The sequence below is a fragment of the Rhinatrema bivittatum genome, chromosome 7 (genome assembly GCF_901001135.1).
Source record: "Rhinatrema bivittatum chromosome 7, aRhiBiv1.1, whole genome shotgun sequence".
In the NCBI taxonomy this organism is placed as follows: domain Eukaryota; kingdom Metazoa; phylum Chordata; class Amphibia; order Gymnophiona; family Rhinatrematidae; genus Rhinatrema; species Rhinatrema bivittatum.
The window spans coordinates 100,819,458-100,836,502 of record NC_042621.1 but is presented as its reverse complement, the minus strand read 5'-3'; the positions used below and the strand labels follow the sequence as shown (position 1 = coordinate 100,836,502).

At 42.5% G+C, this 17,045-nt stretch overlaps 1 protein-coding gene across 2 annotated transcripts in view; it reads left to right on the top strand.

Moving 5' to 3' along the window:
- Positions 1–17,045, top strand: part of RANBP10 (RAN binding protein 10) — a 239,138-nt gene that overhangs the window by 218,770 nt on the left and 3,323 nt on the right. The window lies entirely within an intron of this gene.

The following is a 17,045-nucleotide window of genomic DNA, read 5'->3' as shown; positions in this document are numbered from 1 at the left end:
TCAGGCCTAGGTCAGAGAGTAGGTGGCAGAGTGGTAAAAGGTAAATATTGAATAGGGTGGAGGATAGTGAGGAACCTTGGGGAACATCTTGTGTAAGTGGAATGTGCGATGATTCAGACTTATCAATTTTTACTAAGTATTCTCTGTGGGAGAGAGAGGATGAAAACCATGATAGTGCTGAGTCGGCGATGCCTATTTCTGCCAGGCTGTGGTTGACAGTGGTTGACTGTGGTTGACAGTATCAAAGGCTGCCGAGATATCTAGGAGGACAAGTAAATACAATTTGCCTTGCACAAGTGAATACGATTACAAGTAAATACGAAGTAAATACGAATACAAGTAAATACGATTTGACATGCATGCCAAGCGAGGATACCTAGAGCACAGCAAGCTCCACAAGCTGGTCCTGCGACTGGATTTTACTCCTTTCCAGAGAGCAGCAGCCATCTCCCCTTGATCTCAGTGGGAGGCTGCCTTTGCCACTTTGCAACCAATTGGCACCCAGTTACCACGGACCAGTGGGTACTGTCCATCATAACCCACAGCTATCATCTACATTTTTCAGCTATACCCCCGGACTCCCCACCCAGTCTAGCGTGGAGCCGGGACAATCACACAACACTTCTCAAGTCAGAACTCTCAACCCTTCTATATGCCAGGGCCGTACAGCTGGTTCCCTTGACCCAGCAGGGGAAAGGATTCTACTCCAGGTATTTCCTAATTCCAAAAAAGACCGGCGGCCTCCAGCCTATTCTGGACCTCCATGCCTTAAACACAATTCTTTGCAAGAAACAGTTCAGGATGGTGTCCCTTGGCAACATGCTACCTCTGCTACATCAAAGGGATTGGCTCTGCTCTCTGGACCTTCAGGACGCATATGCCCATATTGCAATCTTCCCTCATCGAAAGTACATGCGATTTGTGGTGCGTCAACTGCTAAGAAAAATGTATATTTTTGTAAACCGTTATGATGGCTCTACCGAATGACGGTATATAAAACTCAACAAATAAATAAATAAATAAATTATCAATACAGAGTACTGCCATTCGGCCTCGCCTCAGCGCTCCAAGTGTTCACGAAGTGCCTGGCAGTAGTGACTGCACATTTACGCTGCAAGGGTGTATACGTTTTTCCATATCTGGACGACTGGCTCATAAAAAGCCAGTCCAGACGAGGGGCCCTCGACTCCCTCGATCTCACTATACGGCTCCTGCACTCACTGGGATTTCTGATCAACTACCCGAAATCCCACTTGACACCGTCTCACCATCTCTCCTTTATAGAAGCAGACCTAGACACTACAGTAGCCAAAAGGTTCTTACCCGACGACCGTGCAACCATGCTGTCCAGCCTCGCTAGCTCTATCCGCACTCGAAAAACAGCCTTGGTTCGCCAACTTCTCAAGTTGCTTGGCCACATGGCATCAGCAGTCCATGTCACCCCAATGGCACGCTTAGCCATGAGACTGACACAATGGACTTCAAAGTCTCAGTGGCATCAAGCCACTCGGCCGCTTATGTCCCTTGTCCACATAATCAGTCAACTTCATTTGTCCCTTGCTTGGTGGATGCACAAGGCCAACTTACAAACAGGTCTACCCTTCCAGCAATCAGCTCCTCAGGTGATCTTAACCACGGACGCCTTCAACCTAGCTTGGGGAGCCTATGTCGAAGGTCTTCAAACTCAAGGGATTTGGACAAAAACAGAAGCGATTTGTCAGATCAACTTCCTGGAGCTTCAGGCGATGTGGTATGCCCTTTATGCATTCAGGGACTGCCTATCCAACAAGATACTCTTGATTCAAACAGACAGTCAAGTAGCAATGCGGTATCTGAACAAACAGGGGGGCACGGGATCTTATCCGCTGTGCCAAGAGGCAGCACAGATTTGGGCCTGGGCCCTGTCACACTCAATACAACTGCTTGCCACTTATCTGGCAGGCACACAGAATCAGTAGCCGTCCGCCTCAGCTGAAGTTTCCAGCCCCACGAGTGGTCTCTGGATCCCTCTGTTGCGAGCAGAATTCAGATATCTTACATGGAAAGTAATTTTCCGGTAGCTATCACATCTGCTTGCAGGGTCAGTGAATTGCAGGCCCTTGTAACCTACTCGCCCTATACCAGGTTCCTCCATGACCGGGTGGTTCTCTGCATTCACCCTAAATTCCTTCCTAAGGTAGTAACTGATTTCCACTTAAACCAGTCTGTTGTCTTGCCCACTTTCTTTCCAAGGCCTCACACTCACCCGGGTGAGCGAGCTCTGCACACCTTGGACTGTAAACGTGTGCTTGCATTTTACTTAAATAAATAATAAAGAATCTCACCCCGTTTCTTCCACTCACGGAGTACCTCAGGGCTCGTCTCTTTCCCCTACACTGTTTAATATTTATCTGCTTCCCCTTTGCCAGCTTCTATCAACTCTTAACCTGACCCACTTCATCTAAGCTGACGACGTGCAGATCTTGATCCCCATCTCAGATCCCATCGCCGAAACCCTAAATTTCTGGAACAGCTGTCTTCACTCCATCAACAATCTCCGCTCCAGCTTCAACCTTGTCCTCAACACTTCCAAAACTGAGCTCCTTTTCATCTCTCCCAATGACTGCAACCTCCTCGTCAGCAACCCCATCATCCCATCAGTGAACCACGTGAGAGACCTAGGAGCTATTCTAGACACCCGAATGAATTTCAAAAAATTCATAAACACCACCACAAAAGAATGCTTCTATAAGCTACATGTTCTAAAACAGCTCAGACCCCTCTTACACCATCATGATTACCGCTCAGTCCTCCAGGCCATACTGTTTTCAAAAATTGACTACTGTAATGCTTTACTCCTCGGCCTTCCTGCCTCCACAACTAAACCATTACAGATGATCCAGAACGCCGCAGCTCGGATCTTAACCAATTCAAGGTGACGAGACCATATCACCCCTATCCTCAAAAACTTACACTGGCTTCCCATCAACTATAGAATCCTGTTTAAGACCATGATCATTATCCACAAAACCATCTACCTTCAATCTACACTCCAACTCGAAATTCCGCTCAACCTTCACTCTTCTGCAAGACCGATCAGATCGGCATATAAAGGATCTCTTCACGAACCCCCCACGAAATCCTCACGTCACCCCTTCAATAGGAAACGTGCACCTTCTACTGCCGGACCCTCCCAATGGAATTCATTACCACCAGAGCTTCGACAGGAACAATGCCCTTTCACCTTCAGAAAGAAACTGAAAACATGGCTTTTCAAACTAGCCTTCCCCTAACCAATTCATAATCTCCTGTCAGATCTACTCTGTTCCATTATAACTTCAGTAACTCTGGCTGCCCTCTGGCTCCAACCTTCTATTAGGCAAGCCACCTCAATAAATTCACAGCCCCTCCCCCCCTTCACACACTGCCCGGTCTTTCTCCCTCCCCCCTCCGCCCTGACCTTGACATTTCCCTTCCAACACTACCACCTTTCCTGTGTCAATCCCGTATAGATTTACTCACCCCTGAAAAACTGACTGTTTGTTCGATTTCCTACATGGTTACGCGTCAAGTTAAGTTTATAAACTACTTATTGTTTACACTATAGTAACACTATGTTCAGCCAATTCTTCCTTGCTCTCTTGTCCCGAATTGCATCACCCTGTTTTTTGTAAGTTCCTCCTTTACTTTTTGTTATCCCCTGTTATGCTGTAAACCGGTACGATAAGATATTTATCTTGAGCATCGGTATATTAAAAGATTCTAAATAAATAAATAAATAAATAAATAATTAGACAACACGGCAGTCCATAGAAAGTCCACTCAACTCTTTGTTTCTTTTGATTAAAAACAAGCTTGGAATTGCGGTGAGCAAGCAAACGCTCTCCATCTGGTTGGCAGATTGTATTGGATTCTGCTACCAACAAGCAGGCCTTCCACTTCAGGGACGAGTGAAAGCGCACTCAGGGCAATGGCAACGTCAGTAGCACACAAACGTTCAGTACCGATTGCCAACATCTGCAGGATTGCGACATGGAACTCTCTCCACACCTTCGCAAAGTTCACTATTGTCTAGACAAGGTTGGAAGACAAGACTCTGTCTTTGGCCAGTCTGTCCTAAGGAATTTATTCCCAGTGTAGAAACCCAACTCGTCCTACCTCGACCCGCTGTGAATTTCAGGCTGCCTCATCCTTGCTAACAGCACCCCAGTTTTTGTGCCTGTTGCATATGTGTGCTGGTTGGCCTGATTCGTATGACTCAGCCTATAGCTTGCTATTCACCCATAAGTGAGGACTACTATCCTGCTTGTCCTGGGAGAAAGCAGAGTTGCTTACCTATAACAGATGTTCTCCCAGGGCAGCAGGATGTTAGTCCTCACGAAACCCACCCGCCACCCCGCGGAGTTCAGTTCGATAACATTTTCTTATTTTATTTTTTGCTCGTACATTTTGCTACATACTAGACTGAAGGGGGACCCCTGGTGACCACAGGGTTACTGGCCTGCTGGGCATGCTCAGTGGTGCCAGTCAAAGTTCTAGAAACTTTGACAAAAGTATTCAGTGACAGGGCTCCATCTGATGATGTCACCCATATGTGAGGACTAACATCCTGCTGTCCTGAGAGAACACCTGTTACAAGTAAGCAACTCTGCTTTCATAAATGACAATGAAATGACTTAAAAAAAAATAAAAATAGCAAACCCCCCCCCCCCCCCCCCCCCCCCCCCCGAAAAGTTATATTCTTCCTAAAACAAGCAAGAACCAACAGACACTGAAAGACAGTGCTGTAGATTGCTCACCAAAGCTATAATTGGCTCATTGTTCAAAAAACCATGGCAAAGAAAAATGTTTCTAGAGGACATAAAAACATAAGAATTGCCATACTAGGTCAGACCAAGGGTTCATCAAGCCCAGTATCCCATTTCCAACAGTTGCCAAACCAGATTACAAGTACCTATCAGCATGCTAAATAGGAATATAGTTGAGTGATGGATGACAATACAGACGTGAAAGTAGGAGGAGTAGCCTTGTGGTTAGAGAAGTGGGCTACGAACCAAGAGACCAGGGTTTGATTCCCACTGTCGTTCCTTTTGATCTTGGGCAAGTCACTTTACCCTCCATTGCCTCAGGTACAAACCAGTGAATCTGGCGGTAATGGGGGGCAGGGGGGAGAAGCGGGGGGCGGGCCTGCGAAAGTCAGCAACGATCGCACCTCCGCACCCAATAGCGCCATTGTAAAAGGTGATGCTATTGGGCGCGTTACTAGCAGTGATAAGGTATCCTACCTTTTTGCCGTCAGCGAAGTTGTCACGGAGTCCGCCCCGACGACGCCCCAACTCCTCCTCTTATGGGGCGGACTCCGCCCCGATTTAGCGATTGCGTGCGATCACTTTAGAAAATGACCCCCTTAGATTGTAAACCCTCTGAAGTGCTGAAAAAAGTATGAAAAGTGGAATATAAAAAAACATTTAAATAAAATGAAAGACATCAAAGGGACTCTGGGGGAAAGACAATAACCAGTGGGGTACAGCAATACCAGGGTTCAGAAGGGATGGGGTGGCCATCTCATCAGGACTAAATTTCAAAATGATACTGGCCAAATTCTCAAATTTTTATTGATTGCAATTCCAAGAGAGAACATGAAAAGTTTAGTAATGAGGTGTACCACCATTCTCCAAATCAGACTCTACAAATAGATGAGAGAATGTATGCTGAGATCAAGCATGCCTGCAAAGTAGGGAGCACAATAATAATGGGGAACTTTAATTATCCCATCATGAGTTGAGTGAATGTCTCCTCAGATCACGCAAGGGAGGTGAGATTTCTAGATACTATAAATGCTGCTTGGAGCAGTTGGTCCAGGAGCCCAGAAGACAAAATGCTACCCTTGACCTGGTCCTCAGTGGAATGCAGGATCTTGTGCAGGGAATAACAGTGGTAGAATTGTGGAGAAACATATGATCAAAATTAATATATGTATTGGAATAAAAGTCTGGTTCAGACTGCAACAGTTTGCCTGAATTTCAGGAAGGGGGATTATGAAAGAATGAGGAAGCTTGTTAGAAAGAAATTAAGAGATCCAATAGAAGAGTTCAAGGTGTGAATGAGGCATAGGATAATTTTAAAAGTACCATATTGGAAGCCCAGTTGAAATATGTCTTGCTCATTAATAAATGAGGGAAAAGATCCAAGAAATTAACAGCATGGTTGATTAGTACAGTGAACGAAGCTTTCAGAGCCAAGAAAGATTCCTTTGTGAGAAGGCTATATTTCCAGATGTGTCCAAACCTATCTAAATTAAATGTAAAATCTTTTCTTCAGTTTAAACAGGAGGGTACTTGCTTTGGGAGCTGTTTTCATTGTTAGGTTCCCATGTAAATGCTGTATTAGTTTGAATAAAACAAAGCATGACTTTTATGATTTATATCAGCTGGAAACATTTTTGCAAAATAGATTAGTCATTCCATAGTATGAGTGTAAGTTTTATGTAATTAAGGTTGATTTTATTTTCTTCTTGTAGTTATTATTGTGAAATGCTCCCCCAGTGTGGTCTAAATATCAATGATCTTTTGTTTTATGCTTATTTGTCATATTACTTTATTCTTTTTTTTTCTGATTGATCATTGTATTCTTATTTCAAGTTTCTTGAATTATGTTTAAATTTGAATAAAAAGAAAGAAAAGAAAAAAATGGAAAAGGAACCCAAGTGATCAAAATAGAAGCGAGCAGAAACAATGCCAGAGCAGATTTAAAACATTAAGAAAGTCAAAAGGGAATATGAGAAAAAACTTGCCAAGCAGACAAGAAATAATATATTTTTTGCAATATATCAAAAGTAAGAGACCAGTGAGGAAGACCTTCAACTGTTTGGATGACAAAGGGGCTAAGAGGGTTTCTTTGCATTTGTTTTCACTAGGGAAGATGTTGGGCTGATTCCAAATTAGAAGCCTTCCCCAGAGGTGATGTCTCTGAGGTGCAAAAGACATCAGTTTGGAGCTGGAAGAAGTGATAAGAATTATAGATATATTAAACAGCACAAGTCCCCAGGGCTGAATGGAATCCATCCCGAGTTCTAAAAGAACTAAAACTAGAAATTGCAGACACAATTATACTGAGTTGCAATTTGTCACTAACAATGGCTGCTGGTCCAGAGGTCTGGAAGGTGGCCAGTGTAACTCCATTTTTTAAGAAGGGCTCCAGGTTGGAAATGGGAAGTTATTGACTTGTAAGCCTTTCATCAGTACTGGGTAAGATGGTGGACACAATTATTAAGAACAAAATGGTATAATTAGAAATAGCCAGCATAGATTTTTGGAAGGCAAATTGTCTCATGAATCTATTAGAATTCTTTGAAATTGTAACTAGGCACATGGATGCTGGTGAATTAGTTGATACAGTATATTTGGACTTTATAAAGGTACTTAATACTTGAGTGAATATTCAGATGGGCTATGAGATAGGGGGCGCAATGTGCATTCATGAATCAATAACTGGTTAGTTAAAGGAAAGTAGACAACAAGTAGGATTGGATAGTCGACTCTCAAACTGGAGGGGGAGTGCCCCAAGGGTCAGTGCTAGGCCTGGTATTATTAAATGTGTTTATAAATGATGTAGAAGATGGAGCGATGAGTAAGGTTGCAAAATTTGCAGACAATACCAAAATTATTTAGGGTACTTAAAGCAGAAGCAGATTGTGTATAACTGTAGAAGGATCTAGAAAATTTGGGAATTTGAGCATCCAAGTAGCAAATGGAATTAAATACAGACAATACAACATGATCTCTGTGGTAAGTAAGTTAATGGAATCATTGTTAAAACAGAGGATGGTGCAGTTTCTGGAATCCATAGGTTACAAGATCCGAGGCAGCATAGCTTAACCAGAGTAGGTCTTGTCAGACAAATCTAATCAATTTGGTTGACTGGGTGATCAGAGAGTTGAATCAGGGAACAGTGATAGATATAGTGTTCTTGGATTTCTATATGGCCTTTAACGTGTTTCCTCGTTGGCGACTTAAGCATAAACTGAGAATCCTTGGTATGGGCCCTAAATGACTGACTTGGCTAGAAACTGATTGAGTGGGAGGTGACAAAGGTTAGTGGAGCTCATGCCAAGGAGTGGAGAGTTTCTAGTAGTGTGCTGCAGGATCAGTTCTTTTCAACATTTCCATAAGCAATGTTACAGAAGAACTATTGGGAAAGATGTGTATTTTTGAAGATAATACTGAACTTTGCAACTGTATAGTCACCCAGGCAGATGTGGAAAACATGAGGATGGATCAAGCAAAGCTTGAAGAATAGAATTGGCAGCTAAGATTTAATGTTAAAAAAAAAATGCAGGGTCATGCATATGGGCTTCTAAAACACAAGGGAACAGTGCAATCTCAGGGATGAAATTCTATGCACAAATCAAGAGCGCAATCTGGAGGTGATCATATCAAGGTGGCCAAACAGGTGGATAAGGCAACAGGAAAAAAAAAAGATATTTGGGTGTATAGGGAGAAGAATGATCAACAGAAATAAAAAGAGGTGATATTGCCCCTATTATAAATTCCTGGTGAGGCCTCATTTGGAATACTGTGTACAGTTCTGGAGACCGCATCTTCAGAAGGATATAATCAAGATAGAGTTGGTCCAGAGGATGGCTTCTAAAATGGTCAATGGTTTCGTTGTGCATTGGGACAGACTTAAAGATCTAAACATGTATGCCCTAGAGAAAAGGCGGGATAGGAGAGATGTGATAGAGATATTTAAATAACTCCATAGTATCAATGTACAGGAGGCAGGTCTCTTTCAACAGAAGTGATACTCTGGAATACGGGGTCATGGAATGAAGGCAAAAATGGGCAGACTCCAGAGTAATCTAAGGAAATATTTCTTTGCAGAGAGAGTGGTGGATGCATGGAACAGCCTCACAGTGGAGGTGCTGGAAACAAGGACAGTATCTGAATTCAAGAAAGCATGGGACAAGCACAGGGAACTCTGAAGAAGTGGTAGAGATTGTAGAGATGAGCAGCTGATGTGGATGGACAGACTAGATAGGTCACATGGTTTTTTTCTGCTGTTATGTTTCTATGATGCACTTTGGGAGAAAACTTACCAGTACACACTATTTGGATCTTCTCTGGAAAATGTCTATCAAGAGAGGGACCTTGAAATTATATTGTGGACCAAATGCTAAAACCATCAGCCCAGTGTTCAGCAGCGGCCAGAGAAGCCACCCTAAGGTGTCGGTGACAAATCCAAAGCTATTTTCTTTTATGCCTGTGTTTAGAGCTCTGGTGCATGCAGTCCTGGTCTTCCCATCTCTAAAAGGATGTGGCAGAGATCGAGAAGGTGCAGAAGGCAACAACCAGAATAGTGAGAAGATTGGGGCATCTCTCATATGAAAAGGCTGAAAACGTTAGGGCTTTTTAGCTTGGTCAGTCTGTCCTCCAAGGCTGTCTTTGAGAGGAATCCAACTTCATAGCGCCAGGACCAGCTTTTGGAGTGTGGGATCTCACAGGGCACCATAAACAAAGGGGTAACATTTCCCTCTCCCAACATGGCTGACCGCCTACTGAGCCAAAGCAGAGTGCAGCTGTAGTGCCACCCACTGTTTCCACTATGTCCTGCAGATCAAAGAAGTGCCATCACATCTCTTCCCTGTTTCCAATGCAGGACCAAAGAAAAACTGCTGCTGCTTCCGTTTGCATTGCCCCCATACTCTGCTCCCGTCATCAGGTACTTCGAACCAGTTTCTACTGCCACCACCACCTTTCTCTCTCCTGCACAGCTTAAACAGCTGTTCTGAATTATGCCGTAGGAAGTGACGCTGGCAGCAGGAGCAAGTTAGAATAGCTTGACTTCTGACCTGTTCTTCTGGCCCAGAAGAAGAGGAGGCAGGGGGACAATATCTTGGGATCAGGAGTCCAGAGGGAGTGCTGACTTTAGAACCGTCATCTGCGTTGGACTTGCTGGGAAAGAACACTTAAATCTTGAAAAGAGATTTTCTTAAAGGAATTGTGTGTGTTTAGGGATAATAGACTTTGGACTAATTTTGTGAGTTAGTGTAGGTTAATATTTGTTTACAAATGTAAAGAATTGTGTGTGTTTAAGGAAAATAAACTTTAGATTAATTTTATGAGTTACTGAAGATTAGTATTGTTTAAGTATTAAACTTGTGAGTTTCAGGTCACTTACTTGACCTGAAAATGTGAGAGCACTGGTTATCGGGCATCTAATCACCAGTTTGAGTCCCATCCACTCCAATCACTTTTTTTATTTGTTATATAAATTACCCACCCCCTGCCCAGGATGTTAGGAGCAATATCTTCAAAATAAGATTTTAGAGATTGACTAATTCTAGTATTGTTGGTGGTCATTCACAAATTAACATAAGCCACCTAGTTATCAATTTAAAAACTTTAGATTTAAAAGGCACCATATAATTTAAAAAACTTAGTCTAATTTAAAACCCTTAAATTGAGAGACATACCTACTCCTGAATCAGCTTTAAAACTTTAGCAGAGGGAGGAAGCCGATACCTGCAGCAGGGAGGAGGAGGAGGATCCCCGAGGTAAAGAAACAGCTTTGCCGCGTCGACGAAGGAGAGAGCGAGGGAGAGGAACGCCCCCCCCTCGCGAGCCTTGACGTCGCTGGGAGGAGCCCGGAAGAACTTTAAAATCGAGGGCACAGCGGCGCACAGCCGCAGGCGCGCAGCCGAAGCAGCGCGCCAAAGGGGCGTGCCCCTGGTAGAAAAATGGGGAAGAAGAGAAAATCGAAGACCTGGACCTCTTCGCCGATACCCTCCACATCAACAAAGTTTGGGCCGATGGACAACCATGTTGTACATCTAGGTGAGTCGTCCATGAAAGACTCTATGGGGGTTGGGTCTCCCTCGGGGATATCTTTGAGTCCCGGCCCTTTGCAACCGCCCCTACAACCAGTAGCCTGGCAATTGGACAGCGGAACTTCTCTGGGGGCAACTGCTGTCACTCCCCATGCTACCCACCGATCTTCATGTGAGGTGGAAGGACTTGGGGGTGGGGATAGCAGGGGTACTCCCCACATTGAACCGGTTGTAACAAATGTATCGCTTGTACCTTTACCTATTATAATACCATCTATGACTGAGCCAGTAGGGGGGAGTGCAGAGCCAGAGAATGTCTCGCTGTTGGATTTATGGAGACTTATCTCTCAGGTAGATAAAAAAATGACAAGCACTATTTCTCAAATTCATAATTTCTCATCCCAAACGAGAGAAAAGTTATTGGAACAGGATAATAGGTTAAATAATTTCGCTACCTCTATTTCAACATTCAATGCTCAATCTGGATCCTTACAAACTGTATGTGTATCCTTTATTAAGGATAATTTATTTCTTCATAACCAGATTGAGCAGTTGGAGAATGAAATAAGAGTTAATAATTTACACTTTCTTAATTTTCCAATTACCCGCCTGCTTTCTGCTAAAGAATTATTTAAGAAATATATGTGTGATATTTTGTCTTTCGAAGAAGATAAAGTACCTGTTTTATCAAAAATGTATTATATTCCTAGTAGAAAAAAGATAACAGCTCAGGAAGGGGGAATGGATGCCCTGGAGAGTCCAGGCATCACTACATTTTTGGAAGATTCAATGGATAATATAATGTCTAGAGCCACGTTGGTGGTTTCTTTTTCTTTAAAAACTGAGAGAGATTTGGCTTTTCAAAAATATTTTCAAAATAAACACTAAATTTTTGTGGACAAAAAGTCCAAATTTTTCCGTATATTTCCAAGGCCACTCAGGCCCGTCGGAAGCTGTTTTTATCTTATAAACAGAAGGCATTAGACATAGGTGCTACCTTTTTCTTAAAATACCCATGTAAGTGTTTAATAGCTTACCAGAATAAAAAGTTTGTGTTTGTAGACCCTATGCATTTGGATCAATTTCTTAGAGATAAGATTGAATTTAGGGTAAACGCAGTCTAGAAGGGGGAGGGGGAATTAGGTTGCAATAAAGAAATTGGATACTGCTTTCAGGTTATTGTTTTGCTTCTAACCTCTAGACGTGGGCTATATAATTGTATAATTACATGATTGATACATGAATATGTATAAATAATATGATTATTATTTTTATTTCTTCAAATTATGTCATTGTTAAATGTTATAATTTCAATAAAGAGTAAATTAAAAAAAAAAAAAAAAAAAAACTTTAGCAATGCAGTAAAATTAAGATGCAGACAGAAGTCCAGGAATCAGTTGGTTTTCCAGTTTTTTTGCCCAGTGTACCACATATATGGTTATCTACCTGTCTCTGTGAGGTTGTGTGTGTAGACCCAGTGCAAAAAGCGCCTGGTTGTCAGAGATAGAGTCCAGTCTCTGGAGGTCAGACCTGGAGGAGCCGAGGCAAATAGAGGTATATAAAAGAGATCTATAGGGACACAGTAGCGCAATCCCAACTCAAGTCAAGCAGACCTTCTGCTGCTTTGGAGGGGCAAGGTTACCTGGCAGGAGACCATCACTTTGGTATGACAGGAAGTGATCCTGTAGCTAGGACCTGCCCTCCAGGCGATGCTTTATCCTCTCATACCGATGATGTGTCTCCATAGTCATGGTCCGGGAGAGAAAGGTAAAGACAGCTGTTGTGGTGTCTGATTCGTTCATTAGGACTGTAGATGGCTGGTGGACATGGGGATTACTTGGTAACTTGCCTGCCTGGTGCAAAGGTAACCTAGAGATGATTTTAGAGAGTCTGAAAAGGAGCCGACTGTCATGGTACATGTAGGCACCAATCACACAGAAAAGTGCAGAAAGGAGGATCAGGAGGCAAACTGTTGGTTCTTGGATAGACAACCGAAATCCAGAAACTCCAAGGTTACACCCTGATAAATGCTCCCCATTCCACGTGCAGGACCCCAGAGGCAGAATGAACTCCATAGTCTCAGTGCGTGGACGAGACCATTGTGCAGGGAAGAGGGTTTTAGATTTGTTGGGAACTGTGAAACATTCTTGGGAAAGAGGACCTACTCTGACAGGATGGGCTCCATGTTAACCAGTGTAGAACTAGGCTTCTGGTGCTTACATTTAAAAAGGAGATGGAGCAGCTTTTAAGCTAGACCATGGGGAAAGCAGATAGTTGCTCAGCAGTGCATGGTTTGGAGAGATGTATCTTCCAAAGTTACTTGCAAAACAGGGAAGTTAGAATATCCCCCTTACTAATAACATTTTCTGTCTTATCCACTAAATTGTTAGAACATATACGAGTAGAACAGAGTCCTGGCCAGGGAACCTTTTGGAGGGATTCACATATATGTGCAGATGCACATACACATGACCCAGAAAGAAGACTCCATTAGTTCTGCATGGAAATTCTTGATTTCTTTAGGGTGTGTTATAGTACTATATTTTATTACTAATTTGGGTGGGTGAAGAGTATTTGATCATTGACAAATCAAGTTCAAATGCCTCCTAAAAAAAAAAAAAATTACTGTAGCAGCATGGTGCAAAAGGAGCTGGCCTACATCTGCTATTTGTACTGCTGTTTAAGCAAAATGTTACAGGATTAAGTCCAGTGGTGTTCATGAGAGAGGCTTTAAATGGTTATGGTGCCTGCACCCACAAAAGTGTCATAGAGCTTTTATACGGTTCATCAAAAGGCTGTATCTCTCAAGAGCTGAAGCAGAGAGAGTGGCAGTAAATGCAGTGGGGCAATAACTAAAGCAACAGTGATCTGGCATGCAAAGCAGAGAAGGGAAAACCAAATATCCATTAGAATTGCAGAAAGAAAGAAATTGGGCAGACTGAATGGGCCTTAGGGTACTTATCTTCCATCTAGTTCTTTGTTTCTAATTAAGTGACCACAATAGGGCTTTATTTTGTGACCAGGGAACCCCTGATTTTGAATGGCTGTAAGAAGAGCAAATTCAAGCCCTTTCTAACCTATGTGACTGCCTCTTATCTAATGACCTGGCTCCATGAGTTGGAGTCTAAATAAACCTACACTCTGATCAGAGCACATAGGAGGCAATATTCAAATGTTTTATGTGGATAAATGCATGTTTAGATGCTTAAAAACACACCTTAAAATTTCCCTCCATACCAACCTCTATGTATTCAGGTAAAACCCACTTAAAAAAAGAACCGGAGGAATGAAAGTATGCACAGATATTTCAGGTTCAAATTCATACTTTCTGGTATGTACTTTGCACCTGCTTCTATGCAGGACAAAGTGTGCAAATACGAAAGTGTGCAGTGGGTAGATTTTCAAAGGAAACTCCACAAAGAATTTTCTTTGAAAAATTTGCTTCCAGGCCTGTGGGACCTGCAAGTTAGTTGCCTGTGGAGTTTCAAAATTGCCTTTGTAATGTTCATGATTAGCATGAGCCAGTCAGAAGGCAGCTCTAATAGTGTCTGATGACATCAGAGAGCTGCTGAGAAGGGGGAGCATGCTGAGTGCATGAGGTATAAACACTTAATGTCAGAATTGGCTTCATTGCAGGCATTTTTTCTATTTGGCCATTTTAATACCACACTAAGGGGGTCATTTTCCAAGCAGATCGCAAGCTATAAGGGACGTTTCGCACGCGAAAAGTCCCTTATCGTGTGCCAATACCAGGATGGGGGCGGAGTAGGGGCGGCGTCAGCCCCGGAAAAGGAGGAGTCGAGGCGGCACCAGGGCTGACGCCGCGAGGACTGCACCAACAGCGAAAGGTAAGCACCTTTATCGCTGTCAGTTTCGCGCCGAATAACTACACCTTTTATGGTGTAGTTATTTGGCGCGACGCCGGCAGCAAACACACCGCGGAGGTACGATCGCTGCCGGCTAGAGCAGGGCCGCCACCCCCCCCCCCCGTTACCGCGGGATTCACTATGCCTTGCGGCATTAATGAATCCAGCCCAGTTTTACACTCTCCCTGTTGAAATGTATTTTCCAAGCTTTCAGTTAATATGTGAACCGGTATGATGTCCCCACTAATACCGGTATATAAAAGTTTCTAAATAAATAAATAAGTAGCTTATTGTAGGGTTTTATGCTTAGGACCATGTCCAGATTTGTATAATTGCATTACCATTTACATCTTATCATGTCTGACTGCTATGGAGATGGAAAGCACAAAGAAACTATGGTCTGACAAAACAACAGACAAGTCACTAAACTAAATACAAAGCGCAGTTAAATTAGGATAAGATGAGAACAGACTGTTATTTAAGGGTTGTGGATTGACAGGGTGCGTGAGGAATAAAAGTAACCCTCTTGCACCATACGCCAGAAACAGTGGATTCTTATTCTTGAGAAGGTGTGAATAACACAATTACCAATGTTCCCTCAAGTGCTATATCATTATCATCAGATGTCCTACCTAGGGTAGGGTTGCCCCTTAGATCCATGTCATAAGGAGCAGGCTAATCCAGTCCTAGTGTCTCCTTATGATAATTCTTGCACATAATCAGGTAAAATCAGGACTGGATTAGCCTGCTCCTTATGAGTTGAAACCAGGTGACTAACTTAACCTGGGGATAAGCAAAGGTGCATGAAGAGATAATGTGAAAGAGAGTGCAGCGAGACCAGCAGCAAATGAAAAAGATGTTAGCATGGTGGACATGGATAAAAAATCACAAAAAAACGCCCAAATACTCCTATATTCCAGAAACCCTCACAAAGTGTAACACACTCACAAAAACAGTAGGTTTCACTGGTCAAAATTTTTTTCTTTTCAATTGTAACCACATATCTAGCAATACCAATACATTGTTTGTAGGACCCACACTCTGAGTTTGTATTTCAATCAAACTCAATCTGGTTATGGTCCATTTACTTTATTTAATTGTTGACCCCTTTTTATATTTTTATGTTTCAAAATTTTTCTTAAAAATAAACCAACTGGAGCTGACTCACTAACCCCACGTGTCAGTATCTCCTCGGATCAATGGATCGAATGAATAGGTATTCCTTTATAGTTCTTTATAATCCTTAGGAAACAATCCCATATCTCTAAGTATGAAACAAACTGCAGAGTAATATTTATCTAATATAGCAAACAGTTCCACTTCAAAGTAATACTCATCTGATGCAGCAAACAGTCCCAGTCCCCAAAACATCTGTGGTTAACTCAACAGTTCCTTCTCTTCGCAGTCTGGCTTCAGACCCGCTCTTGATAAAAAAAACAAAACAAAACATGGCAGATGTAAGCACTTCCGGTTTCACGATAAAAGGCCGGGGGTCTGCCATGTTTTTTATCAAGAGCGGGTCTGAAGCCAGACTGCGAAGAGAAGGAACTGTTGAGTTAACCACAGATGTTTGGAGAATGAACAGCGTTTGACTGGAGCCGTCACGGGATATGGAGTGCAGCCTTTTCATGAGAGTTTTCCCCTGAGGCAGGCCCGGGTGGTCCGAAACACGATCGTGTCGGGACTGGGACTGTTTGCTGCATCAGATGAGTATTACTTTGAAGTGGAACTGTTTGCTATATTAGATAAATATTACTCTGCAGTTTGTTTCATACTTAGAGATATGGGATTGTTTCCTAAGGATTATAAAGAACTATAAGGGAATACCTATTCATTCGATCCATTGATCCGAGGAGATACTGACACGTGGGGTTAGTGAGTCAGCTCCAGTTGGTTTATTTTTAAGAAAAATTTTGAAACATAAAAATATAAAAAGGGATCAACAATTAAATAAAGTAAATGGACCATAACCAGATTGAGTTTGATTGAAATACAAACTCATAGAGTGTGGGTCCTACAAACAATGTATTGGTATTGCTAGATATGTGGTTACAATTGAAAAGAAAAAACTTTTGACCAGTGAAACGGACATGGATAAAAACCAAAATCTGCATCCGAATGCTGAGCTCTTCAGAATATGAGGAAAATGGTTTGTTTAAGATTTGAAAGTTAGCAATTACCGTACTGGAATTGGCTGAGATCTGTGTGGATCCTCCTGGAAGAGAGAACAGTTGTTGCCATTACTATTTAATTTATTTACATTCAAAGGAAAGCTTTTTTTATTTTTGGACCTAGCAGTTTCCACCTCCTCCCAATCGGAGGCAGGGCTCGGATCTGGTGCCATGAGCCTTCATTCACAACTATCTGGGAAT